The sequence below is a fragment of the Zonotrichia albicollis genome, chromosome 4 (genome assembly GCF_047830755.1).
Source record: "Zonotrichia albicollis isolate bZonAlb1 chromosome 4, bZonAlb1.hap1, whole genome shotgun sequence".
Taxonomy (NCBI): Eukaryota; Metazoa; Chordata; class Aves; order Passeriformes; family Passerellidae; genus Zonotrichia; species Zonotrichia albicollis.
In genome coordinates, this window is record NC_133822.1 from 71,762,656 (window position 1) to 71,784,370 (window position 21,715).

Here is a 21,715-nt window from a genome sequence, read left to right on the forward strand (position 1 = left end):
GCCCTGTCTGGCCAATAAGTCAAAATAATTCACCTGAAACCAATGAAACAATCACCTGTGGGTAAACAATCTCCACACACACTGCAAAGCAGCAAAACACAGGAGAAGCAAATGAGATAATATTGTTTTCCTTTTTCTCTGAGGCTTCTCAGCTTCCCAGAAGAAGAATTCTGGGAAAGGGGATTTTTCCAGAAAATATGAATGTGACAAACCTAGGCCTGGGTATTGCCTCTTTCTCCTTGCTAGAGGTCTTTAAAATATACTAAAAAAGTCTCTTTTTTTTCTCCTCTAGCCAAGTGTGTATTTGTTCATAGACTGAACATGTGAGGAACAAACAGTTTTGCTTCCAAGTCTGTGAAATCTTCCTCTCTTGAGCCCTGTTAATGATTTCTAATTTTTAGTGTGGGATTAATTTTTCATAAATACAGATGAGCTCAGTATAAATATAGTAATCAAAATTACATTATGAGAAGTTCCAGCTAGTTTTAATCTCTAAGAGCTGGGGAAATGTAGAAATGGAGCTTTTCATGGACTGGTATAAAATCTCAGTTTTACTTTACCTTAAGAAGTTCTTCCTTATTTCATTTACTTCTTCCTTTCTAATCTGAGTGTCTTCCTACATAATTATTTCAAACATAAGCATTTTAAAAATTGGATTTTGTCTTTTGAGCACAACTGTTTTAGACTAAGGACACTCTTGATCATGCAATTTTTTTACTACTTATGTGGTTGCTCCATTTCAGTTGGTTTTAAAAAACATATTTCATATAAAGTTGATACCTCTAGACAGAAAATAACACATTACAAAGAGAGGTAACGTTGGAATGGTTTTCCAGAGTAAGTGGTCAAAGTATACACAAGTTACATCTTGAATATCCAGGTATTTTGGAAAAACTGTGTCTGTTGTATTGCATTCCTACTTTTCAGAAAAACCAAAAAGCTAATCTATGTAGTGCATCAAATCATAGTAAATGATTATTGATGTGTTGGCCATTAATTTTGCAATGGCCATCAAACAAGAAAAGCAATATTCATCATTGCAGTAAAGCAAATTAAACAAGATGTTTCCTCCAGTGCTTTATCCTGAGTAACAGGAGCCTGTGAAAAGATTCCACGCAGGAAGGGAAGGCAGACTCAGTGCTTTTGCCCCAGGCTGAGGTGCCACTGATAACATCTAAATAAATTGATGTCGTTAAAGAGCACAAACTCCCCGGGGGGATGCTTACTTGGGTTTAGAGAGTAGTTTATTTTGGTTACAGCTTTTGCTGCTTATAGCCAGTTTGAGGGGAGCTGAATTCTGTTATTTGTGAGCTGAGAGAAGATTATCCATGGCAGATTCTATTTCCACTGGTTTAACCAAACAAGGTTCTAATCTCAGCTGAGTATTCAGCTACAGCACGTGTAGAAAACAAGGCAGATAAATACTCTGAGTTTATGGTGTGTTTGGATCTGGCTGAGAGTCTCATCTGGGCTTTTAAGATCCTCAGTAAATAAGTAGCAGTTTTCTTCCCTCTTTTCTCTGATCATAGCTGCCATTGTTGATTGAATAGGGGCTGTAATTCAGAGCAGAGTTTGAGGAAAGCATTTCTGTATTTCCCCATTGTGTAATCAGAAATAGCTCCTGGGCAACAGGCTGCAGTGGGGTTTTTATTGTAATTTTTCTTTTTATTTATTTTTTTACAGAGGAGATGAGCACAGAACTCTCTGATCTTCTTGATTAGTTGGAGTTTACATGTGTTGTTCATTTGGGTCCTCCTACCTCCAGTTCAGTGCTGTTTAGGTTTAGGGGAATCTGTCATAAAGGATTGAACAAAGTTATCCTTTATTTTAACAGAAAGAAACAAAATCTCAGCTTGAATCACACCAAGAGCAGAGGTGTGAAAGGTGGGAATATATCAGTGATTGGCTGTATGCTGCTGAAGTCCAGTTTGTGTTACCTTTGGCATTTTGTTAATTCACAGCTTTGTTGTTTCTAGCTCTGCTTTAATTTCAGCCTCCTGTGAGAGACATACTCTGCTTTTATCAATAGTTGATCTTCTGGAACTCTAATGTGGGGAATTCTGATTTGGTTTCCCCCTCCCTCTTTGTCATCTGATATTCTGATATCACCTAAGCATTGCTTAGCTGCAGCTGAAAAATAAACCCAAAAAATAAACCAATGTCTCCATAGATGAATGAAACTTCATTGCTGGAATAAAACAACGCAACTCCTTAAAAAAAAAAATCCTGATCTGAAGATGTAACTGCATCCACACTGGAAAAGTTATTTGTTCAGGTGGAATTTCCTATGCATCAGTTTCTGCTCCTTCAGGTTTCATAGAAGCAATTATAAGTTCATTTAGGCTATCCAAGTTTCTGACAGTTTTGTGGGGTTTTTTTAATAATGAAAAAAGAACTTTGAGAAAGGGAACAAAGTTTTTGAACCTAAATTCGCGTGTTTGTGCTGTTGATTGCAAAGGAAAATATTGGTCTTTTTCCATGGGAATGTGGAACGTGAAAAAAAATGCAGTGCAATGTGGTGAAAGAAAAGCTTATAAAAACTACAGAATTTCTGCCATAAATAATTTTAGTATTACTATTCTGTGTTTCTCATATTACTGTTTTCTATGAACAAATGGCTACCAGAAATATTGTTACCCATTTCTTTTCTAATATGTCTTGTATTTTGTTTACCCGCCAGGCCCACTGCAATCCCAGCCTGCTAACTTTTGATTTGGAGCAAATTGAAATGTGGATTTGATAAAAGCTGTCAAGTATTTTACTTGAACAAAAGATCAATCAAGTGATGAGGCCTTTTTAATGGATTTTTTGTTTTGTTTTGGGGAAGAAAGACCTCTTTTTCAGAGACAAAACAAAAAGCTAACCGAGACAAAATTTCATGGGTAGTGTAGTACTATCCAGAAATAGACAATAGGAAATGAGGATTTATTCAAATAATATCAAAAGCATTTTAAACCAGAAAGTGAAAACTTCAAGTGAAACTTTATCACTCTATCTAAATGCATTATTCTTAATTTATTTTCATAGCTTTGGGCAGAATACTCCCTTATTACTGCAGAGATACAGTGTCATCACACAGATCACCCTTCCTGTCCCTGCTGTTCTGTATTGCCACTCAGAATTATCTGTGTGCCTGTTGTATGTAACCAGGTTTTTATAGAAGGATGGAAATTTTCTGGTGCTTTTATTAAATGCATCATGGTAATTATGACCTTATTTTAAAAATTTTGCATCCTTGTTGCTTTCTAGTCCAGCTACAGGAGAAGAATTTTGAGTGACCTCACACAGTGTTAGAGTGAAAGAAAATAATTCCTCTTCAGTGATGGAAAAAAAGAAATGAGGAGTTTTTGTGGTGAGATTTCTGTGGGGTTATTTTGGTTGGCTTTTTTGCCTATTTTTTGGGATTTTTTAAAATTTTGTTTTATTTGGGATTTTTTTTTCCTTTTTTTTTCTCTAATGATTAGTCCAAACTGTTAATTTGGGAGTGCATGGGGAAAAGCTTGCAGTACATGGTAGCATGAATTATAAATCTTATTAAATTTACATGTATAATAGAGATAATAAACAGATTATCTTTAATAATCTGTTATTATTGAAGTCCAATCATCCACAATGGGTTTTTGTGAAGAAAAGCCAATTTATGGGTTGTTTATGGATCTTTGTTTTTCCTAGTATGTTCATGCACTATATAAAATGAGAATTCTGGATTGTCCCTAAAGTAAATCTTCTGAGATTATTCTAAGCAGGCTAATGGAAATCTATCCTGATTTTCATCCTGGGCAAATTTATTGCTTGTTTTTCCATTTGTTTTCAGTAGTTTTGCTTCCAATGCTCTGTAGAAACAAAATTAAATTTTTCTTTATAAGGGAAAAAAACTGGAAAAAGCAATATGCAGTGGTCAGTGACCCTGTTATTGTGAGGTTGTTAAGAGGCAATCTTTGGTTTTGATTATTTTATTCTGGTTTTAACCTTTGCATCCTACTCATTTTCATTTTAGAGTCAATGCTAATCCTGATGCCATATTTCAGTTGGTCAAAGCACAAATAATTGAAGAATTACAGCCTGTGTCAGCAGGAAACAGAAGAACAACACTTAATACTGGTTACATTTATAGGTAACAACCAAATTTTGGAGGAAAAATAATTATGTAAGTTTTAATAGCAGGAAAAGAACACAATTGCTTTATAGGATGGATGATACTTTAAGTAATCTAAAGAAGGATTTCTAAACTTAGTTTGTAAATTTTCTTTGCCAAGTGTAAGTTGAATTAAGGCTTTCACTGTTTCTTTCAGGGTGATGTTTAGACCTGATACTGAGTTCTATATTGAGATATTGCACTGCTGGGTACTGAACTGCTGTTGGATATCCTGCACTGTTTTATGAAGAATTTATTCAAGTTAGTGACTTCTCCTGATAACTGAACATCAAATAACTACTCCTCCTTCTTCTTAGTGCTCCATGGAAAAATACAGGTATGAAAATGACCCCAAAGTACTTTGTTGAAACAAAAAACACTGGAGAGACAAAGAAATCTGATTCTGTGAATCTGTCAAGGTTGTTTCTCTTATTTCTTTATTTTTCAGAAAGTAATTAGTTTTGTAAATGGTAAATAAACATTTATTTTACTTTGTGTTTATTGTGCAATTCACACCTAGTAGACTGTGAATTTGCCTAATCCTGACTTTCAGGAGCATTTTCAGGTGTGTTCTCAGAAGGGGAGAATGGATTGCATGGTCCAGTTGTCCCACTGCTTCTCAACATCTTTGCAATAATTACAATGACTTGGGTTTTTTTGTCTTTGAGGAGGCCTAGGGGATGGTGTAGCAAATAATTAAACTTAAACGTGGGCCTTTCTTTGAGTCTGTAAGTTGTGCATAGTAGGAACAATTTTTTCTGAGTGAAGAGAGAGACAACAGTAGAAATAAATGAAAAGAAGGAAAAAAAGAATGAGATTTGTATCTTGTCAAGAAAAGATCCTTATGTTTTCCCTTATTCAGGTTAGAAAATTATGAGCCCTATTTTTAATCCCTGGTTCACAGCAGCAGAACACCAGGTAGTTATTTCTAGCATCTGTTGGACATAAAGGAAGGTATACCCCAAAGAGACACTCTTCATAAACACTGAGCACCAGAAATACTGTTCCTATTAAATTGGACCACATGAATAATACAGGAGTCATGAATTTAAATTATTACTGGCATTTGGAGAAAATGGCAGTATTTCAGCCATTAAATAACAACTTTGCTTTATTTCTGGAAACAGAAAAGTTATTAAGTTTTAAATCATATTGATGCTGTGGCTCAGATACATTTCTCGTTCTCCGACCATCCAGACATGTCTTGACAGTGCTGTGGAATTGTTTTCTCAGAGGCCTTCAGCCCACTGCTGTGAGATAGCTGAGCTGTACTAAAATTGTCATGAAAAGTAGAGGTGACACAGCTTGTGGAGTTTTTGAGGTGCATTGTCCCACCCATGTTGTGTTTGTTTCTTCAGCCCTGGAAAAGGGGGTGTCAGAGCAGTTATTAAAGCTGAAAGGGGTGCAGCATACAAAAAAACAGCATTGTCACAGGAACCTCTCCCTGTTCTTTGCATTTTGTGTGTCCTTAACACAGCAGGGCTGAATAAAATGGATGAATCTTTGAAATCTGCAGTGCTCAAGGCTTCCCTCCCCTGTTCCTGCTCTTCCTGCCCCCCTCCCCATGCTTCCTAACTAGTGACATTAAGTTCAGGTGAGTTGGAAAAATAAGCGTAGAAAGAAGTGCCTGCTTGTGGATGAGGTCTATGAGTGGTTTATATCAGAATGCAGAGGAAGAATAAGTTTGATGCAGAAAATTTCTGCTTTAACAAAGGCGTCCTGTATGATCTTGAGAGAAATCATTTAGTCTTTCCTTGACTTTGCTTTGTGAAGTGAAGCTTACTTTAAAAAAAAAAGATGCTGTATTTGCACAAGCGCCAAAAACTAAATACAAGAACTGTAAGCTGTTTCAGTTTGCAAGAAGTCTCTGGTTCATATTGCTTGGTAAAAAAAACAACTGGATATGGTGACCATAAGAAAAGATTTCTTTGGGCTTTCAGGTCTCTTGTTATTTCAAAAGGGGAAACCTTTTGAAGGGAGGAGATAAAAAGAACTGGTTAGAGAAGTGACCTGACATGAAAAGCTCAGAGACTTGAATATGCAGCAGTTTCACACCTCCCTCCATCAGAGACACAAAGGACAATCAGAATCCTAAGCAGGGCAAAACACAGCTATAGAAGAGTTGCAAATCCAGCATAACCAAAATAAGCTCCAAGAAGAAAACACCTTTGGAGATGGAAAGGAGCCCTGAGCATCACAGGAAGCTGCATGCTGGAGCTCAGGCTGTGTGCAGACAAGGCTGGATAAAAGCCAGGCTTAGACTTTGTGAGAGGAGTCAAGGCAAATAGGTAAAGTTATTTTCAGGTACGTGCACAAAAAAGGAGACCAATGAAAGAAGGTTTTAAGTTGGAATAAGATAAAGAGGACAAATGGCAAAATAAGTAATGCTACTCGCAATTTGTAAGGATGATGAGGCTGAGTGTTGGGCTCCCAGATAGGAAAAGACAGGAAAGAAAAAGGAGAGAGGGAATGAAAGCTGAGATGCAGTATATTTTATTTATATTTATTTACCTCTGAGTAATAAAAAGAAATTGAGGTTCAGCAGTACAAACTGTTTGGGGTTTTTTTTTGAGGATTAAAAGCATCCATTTCTGTTGCCATGTGCAGTCTGCTACTTTAGGAGAAAGCTGAGCAGAAAAACACGTGTGAAGCTGGCACTCAGAGGGACCTCTGAGCCCCCAGTGCTGTGGGGTGTCTGTGGGACAGGAACCCCAAACTGAAAGGGAAATGGAAATATTCTGGGCACAGAAGCAGGGCAGGAATGCCCTCCCAGGAGCTGTGCTGCAGAAAACTCCTGGGTTAGAGCCTGCAGCTCTGATCACTGCTCCTCCAGCAGAATGAGCCCAGCCTGGGCTGCAAGGGCTACAAAAAGGGTGAAGTGACTTTTAGGGAAACTGGACAAGCAGGGGAAACTGGAACAGCTCTGGCTTTTTACCATCTAGTAAAACTAACTCTGAAATGGGTTGTTTTGGTAGTGGAGCATTAAAATAAGAAACATCACTGATAGAGAAGTTTTTGCGCAGGGTGGAGCTCTGGCATCATTGAAGTGGTTTTGGGGTGGGGAGAAAGGGAGGCTGATTCTATCCAGTCATTAGCAAACAAGCTGTCCACATTGTTTAGAGTCACAGGGACTTGTTTTTCTTCTCTCCTCACACAAATATTCATATATTATTCATATCCAAATCGATTAAGGCCACCAGTGCATCACAAATTGTGCCAGTCTTTTTCTGCTATGAGGAGTGGTTTTAATGAAGAAACCTGAGTAATCCCACATTCCTAAAATAGTTTGCATGTTACCCCTTTCCTCCTTCACACATTTCTGAAATTCTCCAGGCTTTTGAAAGATAAGGCCTGGAAATTAACTTTTTCTTTAAAAAAATGGTAATATTCTTCACTTCATCAAATACATTTGTATGAGCCACATGAAGACAACAATAAGATTTGGTTTTTCTCTTCCTTCTGTGTAGGGCAAGATAAAATGGAAATAATGCTTCTTTAGGCTAATTAAATCAAAGCAACAGCCAGGCAGCCACAGTCTAGATTAAGACACTTTTCAGGAAATCAAATTAAGAATAGGTTAAGGCCCCCTTTTTGTGTCCCATGTAAAATATTGCAACAGCCCTACTCCTTCTCCTTAGCTTTTTTGTGCCACTTCTCAATTAATTTTCTCCTCACAGAAATCAACATTTTAATCAGCATGTACAATAACACCAATCGCTGATGGTAATTACTCTAAGTAAAATAGCTTTTTTTATTGTAGCAAATATAAAATGACAATTCTAATTATGTAACATCTCTAATGCCTTAATGATTTTAGCCCATTTTCCATGTTTGTACATGAAAGCTGGCTCCATATTTTTACTGTTACCAAAGTTGCACAGAGATATTATTGGGCTTTAAATGTTTATTGTCATCTTTGCAAAGTGGCTTTTATTTTTTGTTTATGTTCTAAAAGCTTGGCAGAGTAATGGCAATCCACAGACTAATGGCTAATCTGGGTTTGTGCCAAAGGAGCAGTAATAGCTACAAGCACAGAAAAAACCATCAGAAGAGTAAATGCCAAATTAATCCCTGATGGAACTCTTTTGCCTTCGTGCAGTTGGGCTGGAGAATGCATCTTTCACATTGTGCATCCTGTTAGAACCCATTATTTTCCAAGGGAGATGGCACAGTTGGGCACACAGGGTTCAGCCCCTGCCTTTTTGGCTGAAAAAAATCCCAAACCTCCTTTTCAGCTGTGGCCTGTGTTTCCTGAAACAGCTGAATGTGCTCTATCTTCCACTGAGAAGCTCAAGGAGTTAAACCTCACAAGAGAATTTAGCCTGTTAGAACTCTGAAATGCCAGAAAACCCTCAAGTGATCAGGAAGTTTTGCTAAAGACAAAATAGTTGTAGGTTTTAATGGTAACACTATGTTTTTTTGGGTTTTTTTTCCCCTGAAAGCTACCATTTAAAATTATTTTTTAACGTATTAGTACTATTATTTATTCCCGCAAAATTAGATAATTGTTATTTTGGATTCAGGGTTCATAAGGTCATTGTCATTTGTAATGTTCCTTAGAGAGCAGCAGTGTGCCTTTGCTGCTGTTGCACAGGTTTAAATTCATCATGCTCCCCCCCATGGCAAAAGGAGGGAAGAGAAGGAGGGATCAACCTCCATACAAGGAGGAAAACTTTGGAAAGTGTTATTGTATAATGATGATGTACTAAAGAAGATAGCTGCTAGAAGCTGAGCTGCTCATCTCTGAACTCTGTCACTAAGGATAATTTGGTTTGGTGAAACAGAGGGATACAATGCCTCACTGATGTGAAATGAATGACAGCAGAAAGCATTGTGGACATTTTTTCCCACTCTTTGGTATTTTTTCTGCAATCAGGGATGTATTTCCTGAAAATTGAATGTTTCTCTGGCCACTGCTTGTGGCCATGGTTCTTCCCTTGCTAGGTGAGTTCTGTTAGATCTCTACAATCTTTTTTCTTTTATCTTCCCAGTCTGCTGTTGACAAATTTTGTCAGTAGGACTATCATGATTATCATACCTAAAAATTTGTCCTGAATTCAGAGCCTTTGCAGTGTGAAAAAGATTTTCTTGGGAGATATCTGCCAATACCATCTGATTCGAATGCCACTGTGAACTCAGGTTTCTATAGCTGTTCTAATAATTCATCAGGTCTATATCTGCACCTCATGGGGAGTGAGATCACATTTATTCCCTGTAGATCTGTACATAACCCAGTGACCTGTCTGGTCTGGAAATCTTCATTACATATTTTTCCCAGGGTCTGTGTCACACGGTTATTCCTTGTTTAAACAATTTTTATTTTTTTTTAAGCTTAATTCATCTTTTTCAGGTTAAACTGGTTTATCTGCAAAGCATTTACTCAGATATGGACAATATGGTCATGTTCCTTGTTTGAGTATTTTGCCCTCAACCATCTACATTAAACTCTCAGCTGTGCTACAACTCACAGGTCTATCATACTTTACTTCTTAATGCTTCATAGTTCTGAAGTCAAAACCTCAGACATTTTTTAGCATTGTTCATAATTGCATGGATTTTTATATACTGTTTTTAATTTATTTTCCTAAATTCTCTCTGTACCTCAGTATGCAACTCAGGACTTCAGCACTGTCATGTAACCTCTGTGATCTCTCACATTGTTCTCAAAAATGAGCTGTATTTGCTGTAGGACTGATAACAGCTCCTGAAATTTTTCCTTTTAATGCCAATTCCTTCTGCAGATGTATTTCTATCACTATGACCCTTGCTTTCTTATTGTTGGTTTTGGTTTTTTTTTAATTAGAGGAATGTATCACACCTGCTTTTCAGGTTAGTTGTCCTCTCTTCTAATACTGTGCAAAGACTGACATTTATTGTCCACTTAATTCCTCAACAATTTCTCTGTTTTTGCCCTAAAAATGAAATGTTGGACCTAAAAAGGAAATGCTTCTTCTGCCAGCACTCCCAGTTTGCTGATCTCGTGTGAGAGCACAGGTGAGTGACCGTCTTTGATCTGGCTGGCTGCTGAGCTTTGGTGTCCTGTTGATGGGTAAATTGTGTGGGTTTTGGGATGCAGTTTTGGGATTGTCTTATCTCCGCTGATGTGACAAAGATGAGAAATAGTTTGTCAGCAGTTTCATGGTTGTGCAGCTACTGAAATGAGTCCAGTATCTGCAGTTATTTTTTAGCTATTTTTTCCCTTTGAGTCATCACTGTATCAAAGATTTTTAGCCCATCATCTTTCAGTCTTTTAGGAGAAAAGCTCTTTTTAGCTGTTTGAAACACATGAAATTGAAAACCCCCAACATTTCCATTACCTTCAAATACAGTTGCTATTGCAACCATGCATTAACACTTACTTGCTGTGTTAGTCTGGGATGATTCTGAGGCTTGTGAGAGCACTCAGAGTGAAAGAATAGTGGTGCTTTTTGTTCATCGCTATTTCTGTTCTCCTGAGATCACAGTCCATGGATTTAGGATGGGATTTTGCTTAGTTAATTGTAGAACAACTTTGTTTACCAATTCAGGAAATGTAGGGCAGATGAGAACAGGCTGCTGTGAAAAGTTTGGGTTTCAGACAGAATTAAACTGAAAACACAAAGTTCTAGCCTAGTTCTTTGCCCATGGCAGGGCACTTGGTGTTTTTAAGGTCCCTTCCAACCCAAAACATTCTGTGATTCTATGTCCAAAGCCACAAATACAGGATGGGATGCCCAAAATAAGGGTGCTGAAATGAGCTGGAGTGGTTCAGCTCAAAGGCTGTTTGCACCATTAAAGCACTATTGACTGTCAAATTTTTAATGAAGTAATTTCTCTGACTTTCTCCCATCTTGCTGTAAAATATCTGTGGACCTGACATGAGAAAGCATTGCTGCTGCTCTGAAAGAAGAAAACAGAGCTCAGCTGAAAAGCAGAGTTGCATTTCCTTATAATGATTTCTTCATTGGCAAGAAATTTGCCGGAAAGTATTCCTAGAAGTCTTGGATAAGTTTTTTTTTGTTTTAAAACAGAGATGACAACATGGAATGAGGAGGGGGAAGAGCACTGTGGCTTCTCTGACAATTTGATTATGTTTTAAGCTGAGCTAATTCTTATGAAAGCAGTGAGCATTCTGGGGAGCTTTATTGTTAGAGGCTTGCACAGTTTAGCACAGAAAAAAAAAACAAACCAGAAAATGAATTATGATGGGATTTTTCTTTTATCACTTTAATAAACTTCTCTGGGGTACATCAGTAATCCACTCCACAAGTTCTCCCACCCCCTCATCCCTTCAAATCCATGTATTCCACACTGACTGGTACAATGTGTGAAGAATGATACTACAAAGAGACTCAGAAATATGTAAAGATCCCTGTGCCTCCCTTGAATATGTTAAAATAGTCAACAAAAACATGGTAATTTCAACTCCAGCTCATTTGATCTAATATTAAATTAGCTCCTCTTGGGATATCCTCTTTTTAATCAGTCAGAACACTTTTGTGCGCACACATTTTTCTGTGGGGTTCATTAAGAGTTAAGGAATTTAACAGAACTGCTTCAAGTACAGATGAGAGACTTCTTCTCCATGTTTCCCAGATCCCTCTGACCTTGTGATATTTGGGGCATCAAAAGCAAGAAACCTACTTTACTGTTGAGAACCAGGGCCATCACTGCTGCCATCTCAAAAACATGGACATAAAAGCTCCATTACTCCTCAAAAATCCACTGAGTCAGACAGATGAGATCCAAAATCAATTCAGGAGTTTGGTTTGGAGAAATTAGCTGTAAAGGCATTGGAAAAAGGCAAAGATAAGGGGGGATTTTGTTCTGAGAACAAGTCCATGTGAGTGAGGTGGTGGGGGGAACAAAGGAACAGCAAAGCCTCTGGAATTGGGAGATTTGTTTAATTTCTTTATTCAACAATTCTATTTAACAATTTCTCTGTGAAAGATATGGTAAATACCCTTGGACTTGCATATAATCACAACAGAAGCAAAGAGAGTATAAAAAAGAATTTATTGCCATTGGTCATCTTGCAAGACCAGAACCTTTATGGCAGTGGAGGTTGCTGGCCGTGCTGCCTTGGGCTTCTAGTTTACTTTTTCTTTTTGGTGTATGTGAGGACTAGAAAAGAGAAAATATATTATGGACCTTTTTATGTGGAAAAACCCAAACTACCCAAAGCAAAAAACAACCCTGCATACACTCTGGAGTTTCAAAAAAACCCAAACCCCTTGAGTCCATTAACTTCATTGGATGCAATTCTAAAAGAAATAGCTTTGGATTAGCTGGCAATTGAAAATCCCTCAGGAATGGGTTGGCTCGTATACATGCTACCCCAGAGAAAACAAAATTGTCACATATTTTGCTTAAGGTGTGGGAGGAAAAAATCAAATCAAATAGCATTTTACAAGTGCATGTAATAACTGGAATTTAAAACAAGATATGTATTATTCAAGTAATTCTAAGCATGGTATAGTAAATTTTTCATGAAGGTTAAGAAAAAAAAATGACAGAAATATCATTTAAACTGAGTGTTTTTGATGCTGAACTTGAAAGTGGGAGATTTAATAGAACTTTTTTTAATATGACGAGTCTCAGATAACATCATATTTGGCAAAGTGCTTTATTGGTTTTTGGATTAGACTTTTTTTGTAAATTTTTCTTTTCAAACTAATAAAATTGATGTAGCTGTCAGTTTGGATTTGATCCCTATTTTGTTTTGCCTCAACAGTGTAATCTCAATCAGTCTAACTTATTTTTATGCTGCATTTACAAGGTATAAAGATGACAAATCACTCATGTCTCAGTGCTGGTATTTTATCAAAAGTTTGAATGAATATCAGGGCTGAGGACAACAGAGAAGGATGAGGCTCAGAGCAAGAGCTGTGTGACAACACAGGCTGGGCAGATCCTTCTTTCTTTTACCTCAATAGTGCATTAACAGCCCCACATAAATGAGTTCTCTCTGGACAGCATCAGCCTTATTTGTCCTGAGCAAAGGCAGCAGAATCCATGGGGAAAATGGACAATGGGGTGGTTTTTATGGAATTACTGAGGTCCTTGTTTCAGCCTCCACCTTGCCCCTGAGTTGTGCTTTTTGAACCTCCTTGAGATGTTGGTTTCCCTCCTGACTCCTGGTAAAAGGGGAGGTCTGGAGAGACATCCAAAATTGCCCCAACTCTACTGCAGAAATAAGCAGGTTTAAGAGCAGGAATGTGATGTATAAATGCCCTTACTTTGAGTACTCAGTGTTGGGTTTATATAGATTTTAAACACAGGAGGGAAAGGACTGTTTTTCACCATGTTTTCATGCAGCACGTGTCAGAATGAGGTCTGAATCTCAGGTCAGACATCAAGGTGTCATTGCAGAATGCTGTAATAATAAGAGTTAAACTCTGATAGCTTGAGAAATGTGAGTTTGCTTTCCTAGGAATTTATATGCTTGAGATTTTCTTTTTTTTTTTTTTTTTTAATTAGGGTTTGCCTGAGCTTTTTAATTCAATAATATTTTATCTCTGGCATGTGAGATGATGTTGAGAAGACAGAAGTCCCCTGAGCATCATTTGTTGATCAGGTGAAATGTTTCAGGGGAAGAAGTTGCAGAGAAGCATTTTTCAATTACAGTTCTTCAGTCCCTAACTCGTGATGACTCACAAGCCAGCAGCAATGTTAGCAGTGAATTTATCTTCTGAGCTTCCATCTCAAGTGCCATTTGAGATGATGAGAGAATTAGGAGGTGGGATTAATGTGAAATATCAGGCACAGGAACATCTTGTAAAGTTGGAGGATCAAATGTCAACCTTTGGAAGGGAATTGCAAGCTCCGAATCAGAATTACAGTTGTCTAAGTGGGAAGGCTGAAAGGGCTGGGCATTTATCTGTAGCATGAGAAAGCATACTCTGGGCCTTCAGAGGAAAATAGAAGTGATGGAAAATCCAACTCAAATTGAGAACCTGAAGTTGTTTGGCATGAGAAAGAACTGGATAGAAGTGGAATAGGGACATGACCTAGGAGCTGCTTGGACTTTGCCTTTTAGCTGCTGCTGAAGAGGCACAGAGATGTACTGATTTCCTCAAGTTTTTTCAGTTTTTAATGTAAGTACATTCTGCAGTGGTGCAGTCTTTAATGGAACTCTCTTATTTGTGCAGAAGGCCATAAAGAACTACTGGTGTCAATGAAAAGCACAGGACAAGAAAATCACTGCTACTGTATGAAAAAAATCCATATTGTCCTCATGTGGGGAAGTAAAATCTGCACCTCAAGAGCAAAACAGCTTCTCACCAATACAGGGGAGTTCTTTGGTTTTGATTGTTAAATTGTCTGCCTTGTGTACACCTGTGAGTATCAAAAAAGAAATTACAGAGCTCTTTCCCTGCATGTTTTCTTGGAGGAACGTGCTTAGAGGCTTCTCCAGGAATAAAGGAATGGAGGGATTACAGCCCAGAGAAAGTGACTCAAGTTCAGAGAAGATCCAGGAGCTGAGCCCTGATCTCTTGATGCTACTGGGTAGGAATGCTAAGGTGCTTTTCAGGATTCCACCCCTTTTCCCTTATGGGATTTGCCATTCTCTGAAGGGCAGAAAATGAATATATCACTTTGCTGACAGGAGGCCTAAGTAAAATGAGCCAGAGGTCTGAGTCCTTTCCAGTGATCTGTTCAAGTCTGGAATATTAGGGGTGTGTTGGAAATGGTATCTCAGTGGAGAGGTGACAAGGACTGGAAGGCTAGAAATAACTATCATGTCTCAAAAAAGAGATTCTCCTCAGCACTAGCAGGAGTTTGTTTTATCAATATTAAGGAAGTGTTGATATATGGTCAATAATAATGAGCATATTATCCATACCACGCCTCCTCAGTGGATTGAAAACCCTCCAGCTCTTGGCCTACTAACATGGCTTTTTTTTTTTAAATAAATGTTAAATTTCTGCTAAGTAAGAAACATTAGAAAAAAAAAAGGTATAAAATATTTTTATACCATCTTTTCATTACTTAGCATGTAAAGGAATTTACTTCAAAGGACTTTCTTGGTATCTTACTAAAATATACTTTATTTTCTTCTGAGGGCAAAGGCAATTTGTACTCTTACGAACTGAAAACCCTGAAATCCTTTTCCAGCTTTACTGAGAGTAACAGAGAAATAGAAATTCCTGTTTTGTTTTTTTTTTAAGAAAGTTGCTATCTCTGTATAATGAGTTAGACACAACTAATTAGCGAAGGCTCCACAACCGTGAAGATTTGAAGTTTTCATGCTGTTTGCAGAAGAACATTTATGCCACAGTTATCCCTGAGCTTGTCTGCTGCTTTTAATAGTGCCAACAGTAATTTGAGGTGTACACTGATTTCCTCTCTAGAACCTGGAGGTCTTCGGGCATCCTGATGGTTGTAACAGATTTTCAAACCCTGCTGAAGCATGCACAGAATTTAACTGACCCAGGGATATGTGTCAGTTATACATAGTCAAATATATAGATATATAGTCAGATATATCTCATTTAGAATTTCCAGTGATGAAAACCAGCTCTGAAGGTGTGTTTTGAGTCAGACCCACAGGACAGACTCTTTCCTTTATCATGACTGTTCCCCTGGTAATGCAGATTTTTTCTTCACGGGAGATTTAATAAGATATAATTGTAAGAAGGAGGTATGTTTTGTGTTTTAGTGGAAACAGTCACTTGTAATCATTTATCAGCCTGTATTCCACTCACAAATACGAATTTCTAGGTTATTTCTGCATGTGCAAAGGACTCTTTAATTCTCATCCTAAATGCATCGGTCACCTTTTAAAACAGGTAAAAACAGACTGAGTCTCCTGAAAATAGTTAGGGTTTTTTCCCCAGAAACACTTAATTTCATACTTATATTTTGAAGACAGAGTATAATTTTTAAGCTGCAAACTTCTTCTTTGCCCATCTGATCAATTTCATTTTGTTCTTCCACACTCCAAATCTTCCTTGGGGGCGTTTGCAACATTTTCCGATGAAGTGTTTGTTGCAAGTTTAATTAACTTGTTGCTTGTTTTCCTCTCTGCCATTCGACTTGAATTTTAATGTATTTAGCATTAATAATGGTCTCTGCCTTAAGGAATTTACAGTGAAAAAATGGGGATATGTACAATAAGTGACAGAGAATGTCTTATTTACAATTATAAACTTGCAGCTCTTGTGGAAGCACTCTGCTGCAGAATGGGGCTTGAGTGAAAGGCAGTAAATAACTTGAATTTAACACAGCTTCTTCCTCAGAAAAACATTACTGACAATTACAGCACCTACTCGATGTTCTTACAAAATTTCTGAAACATAAATAACATTTTAGGAGGATTATTCCCCCCATCCCATCCTTTCCTTTTTCCTTATAACCTTTATTTTTTTCCCCTGTACTCAAATCAGTGCTCTGATGAATGGATGGATGTACACAGAGCACTGATCCTTATCTTATTAGCCCCCTGGATCTGATTTTCTCTCTCCCAGACAGAATTTGGCTGCTGCTCAACACTTGCTGCTGTCACACATGTTGCTGGGCATACTGAGAGCCACTTTGTCACTGTAATGGATTGCTGGATGGGGGACCAGCTCATCCCTATTCAGCAGAAGAGCTGAGGAGTATTCATACTTCTAGGAAAGTGTCCAAGCTGTTGACCTCAGTGCTCTCTGCAGGGATGGAGGGCCCCAAAGTGCTTTGCTGACCTTGTAGCCTCTTTGTTTGTAAAGCACTGATGATTATTTCTGCAACAGAAAAGCTTGTTTCAGGCATCTGCTTGGTGCTGGAGAGCTGGGCTGTGAACACTTTGCTTCCTCTTGCAGCTCTCATGATAACTTTTAAAAGACCTTAAACTGCTATTACTGAATTGACAGTGGATTCCAAAGTTGTAGGATTTTTTTACCAGAATTTTAAAAAGCCAGATCTATCTTATGTGCATTTTAAGTGTTTGTTTAAGCACATTTGTTAGACACCAGTAAGGCTTTTCTGCAGAAAAAAATGGCACTGCCACAGTAGCTTTCACTTTTCAGAGCACACATCTCAGTGTGTGTGGCTTGCATGTTTGTCCAGGCTTGGCAAGGGATAAATTTGAAATGTGAGTGTGCAAGAGGAAATTTGCTCATGGTTGGAGAACCTGGCAGAGAAGGGAGACCTTTTTTCCTGCATGTCCATTGTTTTTTTCTGAGGAACACTGAGAGCAGTCCACAGAAAGTTTGATTGGCGCAGCATTTACTGAGGAGATGTCCTTTGAATTATATGTAGAAATCATGGAGTATAAAGATATGCGAAGATGATAGTTATTAAAGTCCTTTTTTACTTGACTTTAGTGTGTAATCCCTGATGTTTAAAGCTCCCCCCTCCCCTGCTCTAAGTTATGTTTTTAGCACTGATTGCTTTTCATGCTTAGCAGTTCCCTTTGCCCATTGCTTTGATGCTTGCCTGGAATGTTTTAACTGGAAAAACTGCAATATTTCCAGAGCTTGCCGTGTGATGAGTGTTCAGCTCAGGGGCCACGTGTGGGCCAGCTGGGCAGCTCCAGCAGCACAAGGAGAGAAATGAGTGTGGGTGGATGTTGCATTTCCACTTCCTTTGTGGGAAATGCTGGTCACTGCCTCATCCCTGCCAGGCAATTTGCAAAGCTCTGCTTGCACAGCTGGACTCTGTCCTTGCACTCGGAGCAGTGGGGCTTCCTTTTTGTCCAGCTGTCAGAATATTTTACACATCGTGCTTGTAATTTTTCACTTGCCTGAGTTTTCTCCTGTTTAATCCGCACTTCCATGGTCAGGACTGCAGTCCTTTTCTGGTTTTCTTTTTTGGGGAAATGCTTGATTCATGTGAAAGTGCTCAAAAGTATTTTTCTGCATGCTTTTGTTTCCTTGTTTGCTCTTTTTAAAGTCCTCCAGAATACTACAGTGCATTGCTGATTCACACTCTGCCTCAATGTAGTCATCATCTGGGATGCTTTTTTTCCTGGGTTGGATTTTGTTTGTCACATTTTTGTTTGGTTGGTTTGGTTTTTTTTTACATTTTGTTAACATTTTTTTACATTTTGTTTGGATGATAGTTTTTTTTTTTTTTTACATTTCTTTTGGTTTTTGCACTTGGTTTACATTTTTACATTTTGTTTGATACATTGTTGGTTTGGTTTTTGCTTTTTACATTTTGTTTGCACTTTGTTTACACTTTTGTTTGTTACTCTTTGTTCAGTTTTGTTTTTTACATTTTGTTTGGTTTTTAACTTTTGTTTACAATTTTATATTTTGCTTGTTTGCTACATTTTTGGTTGGTTCAGTTTTTTGTTTTTTCCATTTTGTTTGTTAAATTTTGTTTACGGTTTCAACATTTGGCTTGTTTGTTACATTTTTGGTTGAATGGTTTGGTTTTTTGACTAGGAAAGCCATCATAGAACTTAAGAACTTTTGTACTGGAATAAGTAGTCTAGCAAGTTCTATACTCTAACAAAAGTTGTGGGTTTGAAAGACTAGAAATTTAATCAGAGAACAGGGATAAGTTGAAAAATGTGAAGTTGTCTCAATCCAGAGGCACTCACCATGAGAATGCTGCAAGTTCAGCTTTGCCCATGAACAAGCTGATTATCCCTGCCCTCCCAGAACTCTGCCCAGTGAGAGAAACAGACTGTATTCTCTTTATAAAGCTGCTTTCAGGTGGGGAGACATCAATTTTATCTGTAACAGATGTCACTGAAGCAGAGAGCATTACCCACGTTGTGCAGAGTCCCAGCATGAGCCACCCCAATCAGGGCTTTATTCAAGGAGGAAACAAAGCCTTAATTAGCTCTGCTCCTGCCCCTCAAATCCACCTGTAATGAACCAAACCCAGTGTGAAAGTTCAAGTTGCATTAGTACAGGGCATCAACTGATAGAGCAGTGCTCAGCCCAAAATCCCAAACCAAGTGCCATGGTCTTGGCCTTGGTTTTACAGGATGGCTGCTTATCAGGAACTCCAGTAAATGACATTTAAAGCATTGCTTTCACCATGAATCCACCACAGCATGAATTAGTTCTTGAAGTGCTTCATTACTGCTCCAAATTTGCTTTGCTTCCCTTTCTTTACAGCCAAAAATGGACCAGGAAGAGTTCTTGCTAAGGGCCTGCTGTGCAGAAGCAGCTTACTGAACTTCCTTCAAAGTATTGAATTGCACTGACCATTTTTTGGTTTTGGTTTTTTTTTTTTTTTTCTTCTTGATGCACTTTGCTTCCCTTAGAATGGTTCTGTAGTTTCTGTGGATATGCTGCCATCCTTCATTCAGTCACTGCTGGATGGAAGCAAGCACTATCTACAGCTGCCTTTTGGATCAAGGTGCAAAATAGCCAGAAAAAAAAAAGGTGCAGAGGGAGAAACAGGAAGGAGACAGCTCAGGAGGTGAAGTGAGGTTGGCAAAAATGTTGGAGAAAAGCACAGAAGGGAAACCCTGCCAACGCAGAGGGAGTTTAAGAGCATTGAAGGGCAGCTTGCACTGTTCCTCAGGAGCTGTGGTGCTCTCTGGGGCTCTTTTCCCTTAATTCCCTTAAGGGAATTGAGACCCCTAAGGGCAGTCACCTCCTGATTGCAACTAAATTCCCAGAGGACAACTAGTGTCCTCCTGTTCTCTTTCCCTGCTTCAGCTCCTTTGCTTCCCTTATTCTTCTCCATATGCCATTTTCCTAATTCGTCTGTTTGCTTTGTTTTCAATTTCTGTGGTGTCTTTCTGTTTTAATTTCTTTTTTACCTCCATTGCACTTCTGCTTTAGATAATGCCTTCCTTCCTCTGCTTATTTCTCTTTCCATCCTCTTTTGCCCTCTTTGATGACTTTCTCCTTTGCTCCCATCCTTATTTGCTGTTTTTTGCTTTCAATTTTTTGATCCATTGCCACACAGCTTTGCCTGGTTTATTTGTTGCCCTTTTTCTTAATTAATTTCCCTTCTTCCCCACATCTGGCAGTATTAAGACAGCCTATATCTTAATATGCTAAGCATGCCACTGAGATCAAGGTAAAATATTCAGAAAAATGAAATTATATGTGAGTTGAAATTAAATGCAAAAATCTTGTACATTTCTCCTCATTTTCTTCTCTGAGGATAAGACAGAGGATCAAAAAACTTTTCGTGTGTCAGAAGTCTTTTCAGGAGAAGTCAGTATCATCATTTGAGTTTTACCACCAAACTCAGCATTACAAAAGAAGTGTTTTAAATTTTGTGCAGCATTTTTCTGCTCTGCTCCATGGGACAGGGGTGAAATCCTGGCCTGTTGGAAGACAGTGGCACAAAGCCCCATTAAAATCCTCTGGAGACAGAATTCCACCCTCAGTGCCTGTCATTTGTTTTACTTTCTCACCTTTTAATACCCTGAAAAAATTGAATTCACTGAATCAACAGCCCCTCCAGGCCAGGCTCCAGGGAATTCTGGAACTCAGGAGCAATGGGTTTGTTTCACAGCCACGGTTTCTACTCAGTTGATGGCCTGCTGTGTGCACTTCTTAGGTGCGGAACTTGAAGTGACAGACATCAGGCTCCAGGGACCACAAAATTATCTTATGGCTGTCCTAAATGCTGTAAAGTAGTCAGTGAGTTCCAAACTTCTCTTTCAGTGTTTACTTAGCCTTCTTAATCTGTCTCACCTGCGCATCAAAACTCGTTGGATCATTATTTTGTATTTAATAGTTGCCCAGAGTTTTGTTTCTGAATGTTTTTGGTGGGCTTTTTGCCATACAAAATTGCACACCAGTTTAAAGCAGAGCTAGCCTAACCCAGAGAAACGGGATCTGAGCATGGAGTTTTGGGAGTGCAGACTGTTTATGTGACAGCACATCAAAGCCAGTGCAGGTTTCCTAACCCAGAATTCCCTCTGCTTTCTCCTTTCCAGTTTACCTCAACACTGAGCTGGAACCGAAGTCCCAGAGGTTACATTCTAAGAGCTGTGCAGAGAATTTGGGCAGAAAACTCTGCTTCCACACCCATTTGGATCATTCAGCTAAGAACAGGTAAGATGCTTGTTTCCTGGATTTTAGGAGCAAAGAGTTAAATTTTTGATTAAAGCCTGCAGATGTGTGACCACTGTGAGCCCCTTTGAGTTTGTGAAGATTTCTGTGAATTACTTGGTGCCTTGATGAGAAGGGCCAGTCACATTTGAGGCAGAAAGAAGTGTTTGATCCCAAAAGTGGATCTGAGCTCACTGCACCTGTGAGCGTGTGCCCACACTTGGAATGCTCTGTAGGATTCTGGTGGTTGAGTGAGAGAGGCTGTCGTGGGGTGACAGCCTTTATCCCAATATCGTGTGTTATGTCTGGCAGCTGTGCCTTTTCCCCCACCCCCCCCCCCCGGCAGTCTGGCTGTGGCGGGATGGGGAAGAGAGGAGGGGGGGGGGGGGGTGTGACCAGGCACTTTTTTGCTTTTGGCTTTGGCTGCTTGGCTTTGGCTAGCTGCTGCTTGCTTGCTTGCTTGCTTGCTTGCTTGCTTGCTTTTTGCTTTTGCGCTGTTTTTTTTTTCTTTTTCTTTTGTTCTCTCTCTCTCTTTCTTACCCTCCCCCAAGATACTGGACCGGCTCCGGATCGGACCTGCGAGCTCCAGGACACCCGAAGCCTGCTAGAGAAGATTCGGCGCCCTCCACAACACAGTCTGGTC

General features: G+C 38.8%; 1 long non-coding RNA gene across 1 annotated transcript; it reads left to right on the top strand.

The window, feature by feature from the left end:
• The first annotated feature begins 3,247 nt into the window (after window positions 1-3,247).
• On the top strand, window positions 3,248-4,466 carry LOC141728941 (uncharacterized). The gene is made up of 3 exons (XR_012580198.1): window positions 3,248-3,352; window positions 3,998-4,114; window positions 4,293-4,466. It is a non-coding gene; the product is annotated as an uncharacterized LOC141728941 (long non-coding RNA).
• The last annotated feature ends 17,249 nt before the right edge of the window (window positions 4,467-21,715 follow it).